The sequence below is a fragment of the Pezoporus occidentalis genome, unplaced genomic scaffold (genome assembly GCF_034315485.1).
Source record: "Pezoporus occidentalis ecotype Australia unplaced genomic scaffold, CSIRO_AGI_Poc_V1 ctg28, whole genome shotgun sequence".
NCBI lineage: Eukaryota > Metazoa > Chordata > Aves > Psittaciformes > Psittacidae > Pezoporus > Pezoporus occidentalis.
The window spans coordinates 7,369,233-7,383,861 of record NW_026914718.1 but is presented as its reverse complement, the minus strand read 5'-3'; the positions used below and the strand labels follow the sequence as shown (position 1 = coordinate 7,383,861).

Here is a 14,629-nt window from a genome sequence, read left to right as displayed (position 1 = left end):
TGTGGATGCTAGGGATCTCTGCTCCATGAAATGGTCTGAAATAAAAGCCAGGGTACGTTCCTGTCATGCTCCTTTCCTTCCTGTCCAAAGCAGCTGAATGGGTGCAGTTCAGAGGCTGGAAACCATCACTGAAGAAACAAACAAGTGGGGAGAGATGGGTCTAAGTGGCTGAGAAAAACTTCCTCATAGAGCCCTGTTTTCGTACCTGAGTGACTTCTTTCCCAAGCAAAAGGGATGAGCACAAGGGTGTGCAGGCTGAAGGAGCAGAAGAGACTCAGAAGAGGGCAGCACCCCACAGGGCTCCTGGCACGGTGGAAAATAGGCAAAAGGAGGGAGCATGGGAAGAAAGGAGGAACTGTAAGCTTTCCTGGTGGGATGGAAATGAGGAATGCCAAGCCACTGGTGTGCTGGAGCAAGTAGGGCTGGGTGTCTGACTGGGGAAGACAAAGCTCTTGACAGGTTAACATGATGGGAACAAAGCTTGCAAATAGCTGGTTGAATTGGATGTTAAATAAGTCATGTGAAGTTACTAGTTTCAGCGATGTTTCTGAATATGGCCTTCGGTACTGATAGTGAAGCTAGTGATGGGGAGCTCTTAAAGATACTTTTAAATCTCCTTTTTCTACTCCTGGCATTTATACCTCTATGAGGATAACTGTGGAGAACATTTATCTTGTTTTTAAAATGGGTTGGGCTGCAGGGACACAATACAAACAAATACATTCTGGGGAAAGATGTTCCTAGGTCTCCTTTTAGTAAGCTTTTTTCCTCCTGCTCCCCAAATTATTCCCTCTTCAGACACTAGTGACATCAAAATCAATATAAGGAAGCCTTGAAGTTCTGCAACAGGCAGTAATAGATCTTTGTATAAAGAGGAGCCAAACTTGCATGCCATTTGTGGGAGGGAGCCTTTCATACAAATTACCTTTATTATTCTGGTATTGTGTTAGAAAATCATGTTGCTAAATGTGTAAGAGAGAAATTATTATAATGGAAAGTGTCTTAAGGTAGCTTAAATATCTAAAAGCATTCCCAAACCAAGTCATTCATGCTCCCACTTGCTGCCAACTCTAACCTGCTGCCTTTCTCATGATAATATGATGTCCCTGACTGGCAAATTAAGCATTAGCCAGTAATGGCATAGGAAATCAGGAAAAAAAACCATGGAAACAAGAGTTGTGAGTTCGCATCAGTCATGTGAAGTGAGTGCCGTTCTGATGAATTGAAAAGCTCTCAATGAATTTGCCATGAAATTCCGCAGTGAAGATTTTCCTCCCGTCTGAAAATGCTGGAAAAAAAACTGAAATCCTGAAACTGGGATCCCTGAATTAATTCTTTGACATCTCTATCTAAAAGTGCAACCAAGTCTTCCCAGAGAACTAGTGGAGTAGGCAAGCATTAGTGAGTCCAGCTCAGCAGGTGCTGAAACCATTGACAACCTCAAAAAGAACCCTAAGGTGCCTGATTCCAGGTAAATCTCATACATAAACATTGTGTTGCCCCTAATATATACACAAATGTGTGTGCTGTTTTGTGCACTGAGGACTAAATAAAACTTCTGTAATAGTAACTGCATTGTGGGATTAAGATTACTGCAGAGGACAGAGGGAGGACACTAGAAAACACTGCTGGGTGAGCATACATTATATAAAATATACCAAACCACAGACAGCTGCTTGTGCTTTGCTACCTTTACATCAGTGGTTAGTATTCCTGCTTGCTGATTCATCAAATCAAACAAATCACTACCTGTTTTCTGTCCTCCTTGGTGGGAGGTGAGATATTGACAGATGGCTCTCTTGAGAGCTACTTTCTCATATGTAAAATTAGAAATGTATTCAATAATTGCCTTTTTTCAAGCATATATTGGCTAACACAGGGTGGGCTTTACCTACACACATATATTCATCAGAGCAATGAGTTTTAAATCATTTTGTCCTCATTTCTTGATGAAGGTGTTTCATGAACACCAGCTGTTTCAACAAGCATGTATTTAGAAACACTATACACCAGTAAAAGATCATCTACAGCTTCCCCTACCAGCAGAACAGAAGTTTAGAAGGGTTTGTTTTGCATGCAATCAATGAGAAAGTCTGTACATTGGCCTGTGCCTAAGTAGTGGCCATGGTAGGTCTGCACAGGCAGTGATACAGCTACATTGGCAGTGCTTAGTGTTGGGATATCAGTTCAAGGCAGAGAAGCCTGGGCAAGGAACTGGGGCTTTGGCAATGTAAAGAGTTTGGACTGAAGTGTATTCAAGGCTAGAAGTGGTCAAAACAATGAAAGCATTGCGAGGGTCTCACATTTTATGGCCTTTTATTCCCTCCAGCAAGTGAAATGGTTGCATTCCTCCATCCCATCCCTTCAACAACAGCTATTCTTTTCTCTTTTGAGAATAGTGCTTTTAAAAATTCAAAATCAAGTTCCCTGTGCTCTGTTTCCAACCTGCTGTGTAGTGTTAACTGGAGTCATTACAGCAGAAGCTGTACTTGGGGTCAGCCAGGAACTTAAAGAGGCTCTTTATCAGGTTTTGTGGGACAAAATGAATGAGCTGACTGTGTGTGTGCTCTGCATCCCCTTGACTGGAAGCTAAATATGGTAGATCAAAGCTGCCTTCAGCCTGTCAAGATCCAAATTTCTAATGAGCATTAAATATCATGGACAATGACATAGTACTGTGGTACACTACACAAAGGTGTGAACAGTAACAATGAAGTTGGTGTCAACAGGGTTGCAAGCAGGATCTGGACATGGTCATATTCACATCCTTTGGTTGCAACAGGGTGGCATATTCCTTAAACGAGTATCAGCAATACATTGGTAACAATTAGAGATTCAAATCAGCATACTCTGGTTTTAGTAATTCTGTAACAATAAGGAAGCCTGGCATATGGTAGTGTTGCTTCTCTCCTTCATATGTATATACAGCTGCAGTTGGTGCTGGTGGGAATGAAAAATCCGAAGTGAAGGCAGAGGAGTCCCATTGTTTTGATCAGTTCAGTAGTCTTATATAAAAGCTCTGTGGCCATCATCCCAGGATTGTTTGTCAGCCTCTGAACCATATTCTTCCTTAAGGAATCATGACTAAATTTGGCTTTCTGTGTTCTCTGTCACAGAGGTCTTTGTACAGCTTAAAGAATGGTTTGTAGCTGATACCACTTGCAGCATGACAGATGCATGGAGTGTTAAGTTAGGAAGTCTTTGCTTTATTTGTGTATCATCTACAGCGAAGAATAAAGAACAGGAGAAAGTGGTTATGTTCTGATTGATTGATTGATTTACTTATTTTTCTCTCAGGGAAAACATGAACCTAAGCTACTCTGTGATACTTCACTCCTACCAGTATATATTCTTATCTGTCAATTAAAGATAATGTTCACTGTCACATTTATAGTGTGCACTGAATCATAAGGAAAGTAATATTCTTCTTTGAAGTAATGAAGTGAATTAAATGCTCTCTGTGAGGTTGGAAGTATCTTTCATTTTATGATCTCTTCAAGTTCAGAAGTCTTAGCAATTCAGTTGTTTGGGCTGTTTCTAGGAAGGTTTTTTTCCTCATCTGTGATTAATAGATTGAGCTGTGGAAGCTAATTGCCTAAAAGTAGGCACCGCTCTTCAGTGTGCGTTTTGTTGCAGAATTGAGTCTGTGGATGTGATGTCTCAGTTTTGTCAAGGTAATGGAGCTGTAGGTCTGGAAATGCATTTAGCTTTTCTGGGTTGTGGTCTAGAGTTTCTCATCTGTTGTAAAAAAACAATTTAACCCTTTCACGTCCTGTGTGAATAAACTCTGGTGTGAATAAAATAAGGAATAAAAGATGCTCTTCCTTAAATCTTTAACTTCCACTTTAAAATAGCAGAGATAGCAAACCAGAATGATAAAATGCTTGGTTCTTAAGGCAGGTTTCTATGCTTAATTATACTTAAGGAAGTGAAGTATTCATGTCAAATGAACATGAAGCTAGGAAAATCAAACAAGTAAAACTTGCACGAAAACATGATGTGTGCAGCACAACTTTGTGCAACACTGAAAGAAACCCTCATGGCTTGAGGTAAAGACAGTTTAGTTAAGAAAAAGCAAAGGCCATGTGCAGGAGGAAAGAGGGGGAGAAACCAATTACAATTTTATTCCCTACTTGCCACCAGCAGGTGATGGGCAGCCGCGTTGTGGGAAGCCGGACCTCAGCTATGTATAGGAGTTGCTTTGAAAGACCAACCCCTTAATAACAAATGCCCCACCCTGCCCTCCTTTCTCTTAGCTTTTATTGCTGAGCATGACATTGTATGGTATGGAGTATCACAGACTGGTTTGGGTTGGAAGGGACCTTAAAGCTCATCCAGCTCCAGCCCCCTGCCATGGGTAGGGACACCTTCCACTAGAGCAGGTTGCTCCAAGCCACTGTGTCCAATCTGGCCTTGAACACTGCCAGGGATGGGGCAGCCACAGCTTCTCTGGGCACCCTGTGCCAGCGCCTCAGCACCCTCACAGGGAAGAACTTCTGCCTAAGAGCTCATCTCAGTCTCCCCTCTGTCAGGTTAAAGCCATTCCCCTTGTCCTGTCCCTAAATACCTGTGTAAAAAGTCCCTCTCAAGATGGGTTGTAGGCCCCCTTTAGGTATTGGAAGACTGTTATAAGGTCTTTGGTCAGTTCAGGTCAATTATCCTGGCTGTGTTCCCTCCCAGCCTCTCGTCCATCCCCAGCCTACTGGTCTTTGGCGAGTGTTGAAGGCACAGCCATGATGCTGTGTGAGCTCCACTCAGTGATAGCCAAAGCATCAGTGGGTTTATCAACACCATTCTAGCTACAGATACAAAGCACAGCAGTACATGGGCTGCCGTGGGGAAGTTAACTCCATCCCAGTCAGACCCAGTAAAGTATGAGAGGATAGTGCAAAGCTCTAGCCTAGTTTTACCTCGAAATGGTCTTTCGTAACTGTTTTGATGAAATATTATGGTGGAGTGGGGACAGATGTGGTGTTGATATCACTGTGGCTAGTTAAGGTCAGCTCTTGTTATCACCTCCGCCAAGGCTTACATGGCTTAGCTCCAGGTAAGTAAAACTGCAGAGCTTCATTCCTGTATTAAAATACTTCTTACTATTTATGCTGTATTAGCTGAGGTGATTTGGGAGCTGTCAGCTGCATAAAAAGAAGCGTGACCAGCACGTCAGGGGAGGTGACTCTCCTTCTATAGTCCACTCTCATGAGTACTCTCACCTGGAGTATGGGTTCCAGCTCTGGGGACCCCAGCACAGGTAAGAAGTGGACCTGCTAAGACAGATCCAGAGGAGGACCATGAAAATGATCAGAGGGATGGAACAGCTCTTCTGAATGAGTTGGGATGCTTCAGCCTGAGGAAGGGAAAGCGCTGGGGATATTGTATTGCAGCTCTGCAGCCCTTTCAATACTTCAAGGGAACTTCATAAGAGAGACTGATGGAGACTTTTTATCTAGGCCTGCAGTCACAAGAAAAGGGGCAATGGTTTTAAACTGACAAAGAGGAGATTTAGATTGGACCTCAGGAAAATATTCTTTAGGGAAGTGGTGAGGCGCTGGCACAGGGCGCCCAGAGAAGCTGTGGCTGCCTCATCCCTGGCAGTGCTCATGGCCAGCTTGGACGGGGCTTGGAGCAAGCTGCTCTAGAGGAAGGCGTCCCTGCCCATGGCAGGGGGTTGGAAGTGGATGAGCTTTAAGGTCCCTTCCAACCCAAACTAGTGTGGGATTTTCAGAAATGACCATTTCAACAACTTGTGAAATCAGTGTGGTCTTTATCCTTTTTGAGAGAAAAAAAGATAAAGGATGGGGAGCAGGTTTTAATTTGGCAATTGTAAAAAATGGTGACTTCTACTGTTGTTTTCTACTATTGTTTTAGGGTCATTCCTTGCAGCCCTGCTCACCCCTGTGTCAGACCAGCTCTGGACTCCATGGGCTGCCCAAACAGCCCAGCCACCTGCCCTGTTGGCCATAGCTACAAGTCTTTTTCATATTATTATTCCACAGCAAAATCCAGCATAACCATGTAGGCAGCTCCTGTAAAATTTTGAACTAAAAGTAGTATTTAGGATGGGAAAGACTAACTGAAGAGGTTATATTTGCCCATGTTATTTTTTCAATAGTTTTTAATAAGAGAGATATCTTTCAGGTTTTATCTTTTTTACTTTTTCTTTCCCTCCCTCTTTTTCCCTTCTTCAAAAACTACTTTGACGTCCTTCAGTATGATAAAAGCTGGACCACATCCATCTTTAGAGGAGTGGTGGGAGGCTGCATGGGCTGGGGTTGGGTCAATTTATTGCTCAGGCTTTTAAGTGGAACTGGAGGAAACTGTGAAATGGAGATTGCAAGGAGAGGTGAGCAATACATTATTTTCTTTCCTTTACGATTACTGTTTCAGCTGCAGGGTATAAAAACATGTTGAACAAAAAAAACCCAGTGTAACTTAGTTTTTAATGATTTCAGATAATCCTTTCTCTGCATGTGAAGGTAAAATAAAATGTCAATGACTCTTCTGTGTTTAACAAAAAATACATCTTTGAACCTTTTGTTCAACACTCCCTTATTTGTTTGTTGTGGTTTCCCAAGGCTATTGTGCATTAACAATATCTGCATTGTGCAACTGCTTGCAGATCCTGTTATTATGCCACACATCTGTGGGACTGGAAGGACAGCTCAGGTTGCAGTGAGATGCGTTTTCCCTGTGTTCAAGTGATTCTAGAGATAGGGAGTGAAGGATGGTGGGGGAATGGAGCTGTGAAGTGTTTGAACTGTGAGGATGTGCACTGAAAATGACAATGAATGTTTAGAACACCAGAACCCTGTTAGGGTCACATCCATTACAGTAATGTCAGGTATTTACTTTCAGACAACTTAGATAAGAGGTTTTGTCAAGCTCAGTTTTCAGTATTTATAATGAGAGCAGCTAATGGAGGAAAGAGGAGGTGCTGCTATGGACCCTTTAGCTTACAGACCTTGGCATGTAAACTCAAAGCTTAGAACTACTCAGATAAACAAGTTTAAGTGGTTATTCATTGTTTAGAGACTTTGGAAAAATACTGGAAGTTTTCTAGGGAGTAGAGAAACACAGACACTTACAGAAAACAATCAACCCTTAGGTATTTCTGTAGATAGTCAATGACAGGCAGAACAGGTAAGTGTCCAGATCCTGGAAAAGTTAATGGGAATTGGATGTTTCATTGCTTTTACCTCCAGAATTATTTCTTGTGAACCTATTATCTACCAAAATGAGTTGCATTTGGATGTTTCTCTTCCTTGCATGCTGCCTCCCCCTCTCCCTTATTGTTTCGGAGGACATAGACCATCACAGCCTGCAGCTGAAGTACAGTTTCTTTGCTAGCTATAAACTACTGTGCACTTCTGGTGGAAGAAACAGCAAAGTAGATGGCAGGTGAATTTGAAGCTTTGAGGCCATAGTCTTCATATTTCATGATATGTGATTCCACAGCAGCGGGGGTGGAACTAAATGATCTTAAGGTCCTTTCCAACCCTAACCATTCTATGACCACACTGTCTAGATCATTATTTGGCTGGCTGGGTTTTGAACTTCAGCAGAAGGTAGCTTTGGGTTCAAAGGAGAAAATAGAGTCTACTGTTGCTATAAATTTCTGCTCATAAGCTGAACTGTGATTTCAGTGTAGCACACTACTGCTTCCACTGGAGCTTGTAGGAGCAGGATCAAGGACAGGCAATTCATAACCTCTTGAGGTACACTCCTGTGGTCACATCTGGTGGAAGAGACCATCTTTCTGACATCCAACCAGTGGTTCCAGCTCTTGGTTTGCCTCCCTATTCTGTACACTGGTAGACTTACTGGTGAAATAGATGAGGGCCATGACCCTGACTGACTACTCTTCTCCCCCAGTCTTCTAGCAGCTGTTTTTAATATGGATCACTTCCCTGCTGTGACAAAGCACAATGTAGGAGGTGGTAAGCTCTGGCACAGAGGTGGGAAAGACGTGGGAGTGGGAATACTTTGTGGCCAGAAACCTCAGCTCTTCAGTTGATTTTTAATGGGCATCTTTAACCATGTGTAGACACTGGAAAGCAGGAGTAAACAGGTTATGACTACATGACAATGATCTTCTGTACTGCTAAGCCACAGCTGGGGGTCACACGCTGCTGGGCTAAGCATGAATGTGCTCAGTGCAGCAATGTGATGAGTCTTTGCTGGCCAGGCAGTTGTCAGTGAGGCAAGGAGGTGCTGCCCACCATTGTCTCTTGGGGTAGGTCTCTGAGGGTTTTATACCTCCTCGTTCTGTTATTTTTTGAGCCCTCGAGTGACCATTTCTAATGCCACAATTTCTTTCACATACTACTTACTTAACTCAGAGTATTGCTTCATATTATAACAATTAGAGTAACTAGAGCCAGTGTTTCTTCATCCAAAAGCATATTTTTGTGACTAAAGGTATTTTAGCATGTCCCAAAGCAGAAGGCTTTTGTGAATGCATGAGAAAAATGGAGTGAACCCAACATTCCTGCCTTAACACTGGTTAATCCATTAACAATGATTCGGAGAAAACTCCAGGAACAAACTTGCCAACAGAATTTCAAGTTGACAAGCAGGTATTCTTTATCGCGGCGCCGGGAGACGCGGGGGATAGTTCCTCCTAACGTGTGTCCCCGAATTGCTCTACAGGTCATCCTTACATGGTCACTGAGCATATTACATCATTTTCCAAAAGGTTTCCGGCATGCATACAAAATGTGGTGGTCTTTAAGGGTCGTTTACTTTTCCCAACAAGCTTAATTAACATTACAGACATGGCAATCATCCTGCCCTTCTACTTACCAGTTAGTTTAACTGCTCTCATCCTGGGCATCTGCTAGTCCGGGATACTCCCCGTGCCAGGTCCTGTCCTTCTATTCTGCTTTTCTCACACCTTTTGTACTGAGGCCCTGAGGGCCTGAAACTATGTCAACTACCTCCAAGCACCGCAGTTACTTTCCATTACAAAGCCATCAAACTTAACATTACTTAGAACTGATTACATTTTGTACTTCTGTGCCTCCTTGTCTCAACAGAAATCTCTTATATTTACCTGCACTTTTGTGTGTGCTTGGATCCAAAGAGGTTCAAAACTGATGCTGCTGGGACCTGTGGGGTTTGTGTGTTGATTACTTTTAATAGCTTGTTTACTGTTATGAAAAGGTTTCTTTATTGGTTTGTTACTGTCTCCCTAAATAGTGGACCCAGAACCTTTTTACACATGAAGGCAACAAGTTCATTCTTGGCAATTGCAAAAGTTCACTGAGCTTTACAAAGAGTGGTTTGTTCTTTATCTCCCTGTGTGCACAACCTTTTAGCCTCTTGCAAGAAGAGAGGAAAAGATCACAAGAAAAGCTGAGGTGGGTTTGACCTCTTTGCAGTCTCATGTCCTGCGCTAGCTCTAAGCCTTTTTGGCTCAGGCCCTGGCCTTTCCCTTGACACATCTGATGGCATGACAAGTGTGATAATTACTGTGAAAAGAAAGTGAAGCTGTGGCATTAGTAGGGTCATTTGGACTGGGAGGAAAGTGGATTTATGAAAAGGAGGTATGTTCCTTCCTCTTCCTTCTACCTTGAAAGAGCTCAAGCACTGTCCTTTCACATTTATTATCTTTGCAGTGTACCTGCTTGCTGCCGGCTGGCTGGCTGCTCCCTCAGAGCAGCCAAAGCAGGAGCTGTGCGTGACCCTGGCACATGGCTCACCCATGGGTGCTGTCCTGCACCTGCCTGAACCAAGTGGGAAAACCAGAGGCTGGTAATGAGTGAGGAGCCTGGTCCAAGCTCTGGCTGGAGGCAGCAGATGATGCAGCTGGAGAGAAGGCTGCAGCAGGGGTCCCAGGTCCATCTGGGAAGCAGGGCTGGAGATGACCTGGAGTATCCACACATGAGCTACTTATAGTGGAGGGCTGAGGCTCATCCAAGAGGTAGGAGCAGAGCTGGGCTACCTAAAACAAAGCTCAGGCTGGGGCCCTGGGTACAGGGTGTAGGGAAAGGTCCCAGGTGAGGCTGGTCGGAGCTGTTAAGACCTTTTAGTGCCCATGGAATCCTGGTGCTCTGTAACTTCATCAGGCCTTTGTCCTCTCATGAGCTTTGGGAGGATGCAGTCCTTTGAGTTTACTAAAGCAGCTTCAAATGATTTCCCTCCCCCCGCCCCCGAGGAAGACAAGCCTTGCTAGGTTTAACAGTGATAGATGGAAAATGCATTTATCATCTGATTACTAAATTCTGGCCTTGTTAGAGGCATTCAACTTGATTAATTATGAGGAGCAGTGTTAATTATTCTGTCTCTTAGCTGAGAGCTCCTAGAGGTAGCTCAGGTCTGATGCTCCAGCCCCAAGGTGTAATGAGATACACAGCAAGGTGTCACAGACTTTTGAGTTGAAGTTGCACACAAGGCTGTGCCATGGGCATTTCTGGGCTTTCTCTGAGAGGACAGCAGAGGTCTGAGTGGATTATCCTTCAGGAGTTTTTATGTAGCGAAGACACTCCAAAGCAGTGATGTGAATGCAAAACTGATTTAGGTAAGGATGCAGTTGGATCAGCTGATGGGATCTTCCAGCCTTCTACTACTGAAAGGAGATGGTCCTGCTTCCCTCTTGCATTATCTCACAGTCACCCTGCATCCTCCCTGCTTCATCTCAGTGCAAGGTGACTTGAATTTTACATTAGGGTGAAAGTTAAATAAATCCCTGCATTCATGTCTGAATGTTAATGATTCACAATTGAATATTTCAAGCCTTCCCTCCTTTGCTAGTCTTGGTGGCCCATTGCACATTGTTCTCTTGAAATGTCTATAGTTATGTACTGTAATTATAAATACGAAATAAATACGCCCTTTCAAACAGAGAGATTTTAAACAGCTCTTTTCTTGTCCCACATTGCCTGCTCTGCCAAAGGTGTACAAAGGCTGCATGAATCTAAAGGAAGCTAATTTCTTCCTGCATTATTTTTCATGTCTGCTGGCTCAGTGTGAGCACTTGGTATTGGCATTGTGCTATCAGGCAGGGACTATTGAAAGAGAGTGCTCCAAACTCTGTCTTGTAATCAGCAATAAAATGTGCCAAGTACTTCTATTAGCATAACAACATAAAAATCTCCCTAATCACCAAGGGTAGCTGCCTCCTGTGGCAGCTCTCTGAAATGTGTACTTGGTTACTATGAATTCCGCTTTTCTTAAGAGGTTTTTTGTGGATGTTCTTGTAAACATAGGTGCAATTAAACTAAAAGAACAGTTTCTGAAGGATAGTGGAAAAGCCTCTCTGCTGCTCTGTGTTGTGTGTTAAACCCATAGCCAGAGCTGGGGGTCAGAAAGGATTTTTCCCTTGGGTGAGATTAGTGAGGACCATCTATGTGCCTGTTTCCTTGCTTGCCTGTTCATTTCTGCATTTCTTGCAATGTTGAGGGGCATTTGCTTGCTTGGGAATTTCCACCTTTCACTATTCCTGCTGGTGCAGGACCTAAAGTAGTCTCATTTACTGTGCAATTATGTGTTCTGGGTACTTTTAGCACTGAAATTGCTTCCTTGCTTCCCTGTCCCAAACTCTACTCATACCATCATGTTTCATGTGTGTAGGTAAAATGAAGAAACACTGCTCCTGACACACTGCTACCTCTGCAACCCTAGATGTTTGTTTCTTTGCCCATCCACAAGTCTGATTCCCCTTGTCTCTCCTTCTGAAGTCATCCAGGTTATCAGGATGGGGCATGTGTGCAGGTTATCTGATGGCTTGGCTGCATGTGGCTAAATGCTTCTCTTGCATGAACAGTGTTGTAGTGACAATCTCATGGGTAGTGGTTCTATTCAGCGACGCCTTGGTATCTGCATGGTACTGCAGACAGCCAATGACCTCTTCTAGTGTTTCCACTGTTGGCATGTCCGAACTCTGAGAACAATTTGCATGGCTGGAAGTATTTGGTGGGTTTAGGTGGTTTTCAGGCAATACCTTTTCTGCTTTTGACCCTTTTGAGTGCACTGGGAACAAGACACCCATAGGAAGTAGGGTTCTGGGGGAAGCTGTCTGCTTAACTTCACATTGCCAGACTTGGATGGGCAAGATACCAAGGGGACAGTCCTTGGTATGTGGCCATGGACCACCTCACACTCCTACCAGGTCACTGGGGCAGCAATCCTGAAGGAGTCAGCAGAGCAGTGCTTAATATTTCCAACCTGCAAGTGAATAAATTACTCCTGTCTCTCCTGGTAGTTAATGATTTGGGGCAGGATTCAGCTCCTCTATGGCCAGAGATCCAATTTTTAGGCAAACACACAAGCTGGTCAGCTAGGCTCTCCCTGTATTCTAACTGAAATGGTGTGGAACAACTGCATTTCTGTAGGTGCCTATGTCTATTCCTTGATTATAGAGCATGTCTGCCTGATGAGCTTAGGCTGGAGGCCTGCTTTTCAAATGGCTGGAATTCAAATGAAAGTAATTGCAAGAAATGGGAAGTGTAGAAAGCAAAGGCAGGGTGCTTTCAGCTCAATGTCCTGGGGTGAAAGCTGCCTGTTGCAGTACAGGGATTTAGCCCAAAGTAAGTTAGTAGGAAGTAAAGGGCAGATGGCAGCCAAATAGAATATTATGTGCTGGGTCTCTCGTACTTAAAATAGTATATGACATATTAGAACTAGTTTTGGTGCTTCAGATGTTTAGGAAGATGTGGGCTTATGTATGAAAACACTTTCTAGCTGACAATTCTCAGTGCACTCACTTTAAAAAAAAAAATCAGATTAAAGCAGTAAGAGAAATGGAAAACTCAGAAGCATCATAGACTTTGACAACAATGGAATTCTAACCATGAAAAAGATGCTTGTTGGATCTCTGACTTTTGATTGACAATAAAATATTAACTTGTATATAATTCAAAGGGAGTTTCTCTTCTCTAGCTTGAGTATGCTTATGATTAAAGTATTCATCATGGGAACCTAGTTTTTAACAATTCAGCACTTTGATCAGAGCAATAGAATTGGTTAGTTTTGAGATTTAAGTAAATCTGCTATGCACATAGTGATGACAGGTCTGGTACCTGTCTCTTATTCCCTGTGGAAACCCCTTTTCCTCCTCCCCTCTCTTTCAGAGTAGTATTCCCTGATTTAATTCTTCTGGGACAGAATAGTGCTGCCCTTCTCCCAAGAGATAGGGTAGAACAATCACTGATGTATTGTATGTGGTATGAAAAGGTGTTTGTGTGCGTGCTCCTGTGGGGGTGTGTGTTCTGTGTACATTTCAAACCACCCTTCTGAGGCTTAATTTCCATTTATTCAAGTGTATCTGTATCAACAAGGAAAACATCTTGTTCTGCAAACAAGATGCAGTTTGTGTTCATGTAGCATCAAGGACGCTCTGATCCAGCCAAAAAACCTTGGGTCTAGGAACTGTGTGGCTGTAGTAGGCAGTTTGTTTCCAGATACCTGCTAAGAGGAGTTGGAGCTGTTTCTTGTTTTACTCACTCATGTTGGTACAATTGAAGCAGGAGCAGCTGGAGCATTCCCTTAGCTTGTCAGTGTTAGGTTGTCATTTATACCTGGGTGCTTTTTAGCCTTTTTTAAGGTAATTTGAAGAATTCAGCTGTCATGATAACTCCAATCCTTGACTTCAAATTGTGGTCTAGAAAGGTAAAATCCAGGCAGAAGGAACATATGGTTACAATACAAGTAAAAGCAAGTATATACACAGCCTATATAAAAATAGGGAAAAGCAATGCTCTGGACTTCTTTGGGAGGGTACATAGTTAATGTGCTGTTACCATGTGGAACCAATGGTATGTTAAAAGCCAAATACTGATAGGAGCCTGGCATGCAGGACATTGACTGATAAGAAGCTGTTCAAGCCGCCAAATTTCCCCTCCAGGCTGGAGGGGAAGGAGCAGATCTTGATCTTAAGAGCTAGGGTAGCTTTGTTGAGTCTGGTGAAGTTGCACCATCACAAGATCTACTTCCTTGCTCTGTCTACTGTAGCATGCCCTCAAGATTTTCATTCATATGGTAGATAAAGCATGTCTGTGGGTTCCTTGAGCACAATGAAATGTCTTTGTTATTTAAAACTAACTTTGTAGAAGAGGGCAGAGAGGAGGAGAGAGAAGTCCAGCAAGGGGAAACTTGTTAGTTGTATAATGAGTGACTTGCAAAGCAAAATAGTGGCTTTCATGATGTGTCTGGCCACAGCCCAAATCATCAAGGAGGACAATGCCTGCCAGGGATGCAATGATTTGGATGCATGCACTAACTGGTCACTGCTGTTCTGCTATATGGTAACTTTCCAAGAGGGATAGTGGGAAGGAATGAAGGAAAATTCACCACCAAAGTAAATTATAGTGCAAGTGCCATGAGGATCAGAAATGTCTCTGACAAGGCAGAAAGGAAAATCAGTATTCCTTTAATTGTGGGATAGTCCCAGGAATGCTATTAGAAGCAGAATTCTGTCATCATCACATGTATATAACAAAATCCTGTAGCATTAATTCTTCTGCAATCTGTTTTTTAATGCAGTAGTCCAAAGCTTTAGTTGGTTGTCTAATGGCATAATTTTTATTGGCTCTGATTTTGGTTGAATTGCTTTCAAGAACTGCTGTTGTAATACAGAGAATCACATTATACTGGAGAATCATACTCCAGTAGTGTGCGAAATGAGACCAAA

The 14,629-nt window shown here is 43.0% G+C and overlaps 1 long non-coding RNA gene across 1 annotated transcript; it reads right to left on the bottom strand.

Moving 5' to 3' along the window:
* Positions 1-6,154: 6,154 nt before the first annotated feature.
* On the bottom strand, positions 6,155-9,743 carry LOC134167189 (uncharacterized). The gene is made up of 3 exons (XR_009966134.1): positions 9,623-9,743; positions 7,822-7,907; positions 6,155-6,387 (listed from the first exon to the last, which is right to left on the bottom strand). It is a non-coding gene; the product is annotated as an uncharacterized LOC134167189 (long non-coding RNA).
* Positions 9,744-14,629: the final 4,886 nt, after the last annotated feature.